General features: G+C 82.3%; 1 non-coding gene across 1 annotated transcript; it reads left to right on the plus strand.

Moving 5' to 3' along the window:
- Window positions 1-1,904: 1,904 nt before the first annotated feature.
- Window positions 1,905-2,057, plus strand: LOC135408144 (5.8S ribosomal RNA). The gene has a single exon (XR_010427274.1). It is a non-coding gene; the product is annotated as a 5.8S ribosomal RNA (ribosomal RNA).
- The last annotated feature ends 443 nt before the right edge of the window (window positions 2,058-2,500 follow it).

Raw genomic sequence — 2,500 nt, forward strand, 5'->3', positions numbered from 1 at the left:
CGCGGGCGGCCCCCGGGGCGCGCGCGGAGCGAGCGGCGCCGTCGGCGCCCGGCGAGCGACGGCCGAAAGCGAGAAAGCGAAGGGGGGGGCGCGAGGGCGCCTTCCGGGGAGGCGGCTCCTCCGACCCTCCGCCCGCAGCGGGCCCACAGGGGCGGCGCGGCAGGGCGAGGGCCCGGGCGGGGCGTTCCGGGCCGCGCGCGGGGCGAGCTCCGTTGGCCGGTCGGCCGTCCCCGCGCCGGCGGGGCGGTCCGAGCCGCAGGCGTCCTCTCGGGGGCGGTGCCGGGCTACTGAGGGAAACCCCGGTCCCCGAGCCAGGAGGCGGCGGTGGTGGTGGCGGACGTCGGGCGCGCCCCCGCGGGCGGACGCTCCCCCGAGGGCGGCAGCGGGGGAGGCACCCCCGCGGGGCCATGCAGGTCGTTTCCCTCGCCCCAGGGCCAGGTACCTAGCGCTCGGCGCCCGGGCGGCCGGCGAGGCCCCCCCGCCGGGGGTCGAGAGCCGCCGCCGGGAGAGCCGGGCGGAGGTTTAAAGACTCGGGCGGCCGGACGCCGGCGGCCGGGCGGTGGCGGCCGGGCGGCGGCGCGGTGCCACTGAGGGGTGGGGAGCCTACTCCCGCCGATCCCCTGCGGTGGTGGCCGCGTCCGCCGGCCGCGCTCGTCCCCGCCCGCCGCGCGGGCGGCCGTGCCGGGGCGGGGTCCCCTGCCCCCCCCGCTCCGCGGTCCGGTCTCGGCGGAGAAGACGGCGGCGGCGCGCGGTCGGCCGCGCGCCGTCCCGCCCGCCCCCCCCGCCGGGGGCGACCGCCGCCGCGGCGGAGGGCGCGTGCCCTCCGCCGAGGGCGGCGCGGGTGGCGGCCGCCGGGCCCGCCGCCCTCCTTTCTCGTCTCGCGGCCGTCGGCCTCCCCCCCGAGGCGGCGGCAGGAGGCCGCCGCCGAGCCGCGCGCCCGCCCGCCCGCCCGGGCGAGCGCCGGTGGGCGGCGTCCCCGTCCCCGCAGGCCGTCCGGGGAGCGCGCCGGCTTCCGAGCGGCGGCGTCGCCGCTCGGCGCGTGTCCCCCGAGCGGGACGGTCGGCCGGGAGTCGCCCGCCGCCGTCGGCGGTAGCGCCGTGCCGGGCCCCGCCCGTCGCTCGCCCGTCGCCCCGGCCGGGGGCCGCGCGTCCGCGGCGAAGCGGCGCGGCGGCGGCCGAGGGGGCCCCGTCCCCCCCGGCCGAGCGCCGCCCGCCTTCCGCCGGGCGCGCGGCCGCCGAAAGGGGGTCGAGGGCGCCGAGCGGCGGCGGCGGTGCCGGCAGGGCCTCCGCGCCAGCGGCGGCGGCGGGCCGTCGTCCGGCCGGCCTCGGGCGCTGCCGACGCCGGCTCGAGTTGCCGGCGCCGACCCGCCCGGCCGGCGGCGGAGGCGGCGGAGCCGTCCGCCGAGCTCGTCCGGGCGGCGCGGCGGTCCGCCGGCGAGGCGGCGGCCTTTGCCCGCGGCCCCGAGGGGGCGGCGTCGGGCGGCCGCGAAGGCGAGAGAGGAGCGGCGAGCGCGGCCCGAGGGTCGCGCCCCGCGCCGCGGGCGCGTCGTTCCCGGCGGGGCCGGGAGGACGGGCGGCGCGCGGTCCGGCGCGCGCCGCCGCTCTCCGCGCGGAGGCCGGGCCGAGCCCGGGCGCCTGGGCCGCCTCTCGAGGCGGCGCGAGGCGCGTTTCTCCCCCGCGGCGCCGTCGATCGCCGCAGGGGGGGATTCGGCCGGGAGCGCGGGCTCCCCGCCTCTGCCGTCGTCCTCGGGAGCCCGGCGGGGTTTCCCCCCGCCTCTCCTTCGCTCGTGCGCGTTATGTGACGGTGCGGTCAAGCGAGGCGCGACGTCCTCGCCGAACGAGGGGCCGCTCGACGCGGGCGGTCCCGGCCCCTCCGCGCGCGCGGGGCGGTGCCGAAAGTCAGACAACTCTTAGCGGTGGATCACTCGGCTCGTGCGTCGATGAAGAACGCAGCTAGCTGCGAGAATTAATGTGAATTGCAGGACACATTGATCATCGACACTTCGAACGCACTTGCGGCCCCGGGTTCCTCCCGGGGCTACGCCTGTCTGAGCGTCGCTTGACGATCAATCGCCGGCCGGGGGCGCGTTCCCCGGCGGCGCGGCTGGGGCGCCTCGCAGGCCCGCCCGCCCGTCCGGGCGGGGGGGGCCTTCGTCCCCCTAAATGCAGACTCGGGGAGCGCTCCGTAGCTCCCCGCTCTCGGAGCGAGCCGCTGGGGCGGAGTTCGTCCCGGCGCGGGACCCGCCGCCGGGCTTCGGCGTCGGCGGCGACGTCGGAGCGTCGGCGGGTCCCGGCGCGCGGCGGTCGGGGAGAGAGGGCGCGCGCGAGCGAAAGGGCGCGCAGGGCAGCGAGGGAAAAGGGGAGGCGAGGCGCGGGCCTCGCCCCCGGTCTCCCCCCCGCGCGGGCGGCTGTCTGCGGGTGGGTACCGCGCGGGTACCGTGCCGTGCTGCCGCGCGCGTGCGGGGCGTGAGCGCCGGGGGCGGGGGTCACCCCCGCCTCCC

This window comes from Pseudopipra pipra, unplaced genomic scaffold (genome assembly GCF_036250125.1).
Source record: "Pseudopipra pipra isolate bDixPip1 unplaced genomic scaffold, bDixPip1.hap1 HAP1_SCAFFOLD_198, whole genome shotgun sequence".
NCBI classification, from domain to species: Eukaryota; Metazoa; Chordata; class Aves; order Passeriformes; family Pipridae; genus Pseudopipra; species Pseudopipra pipra.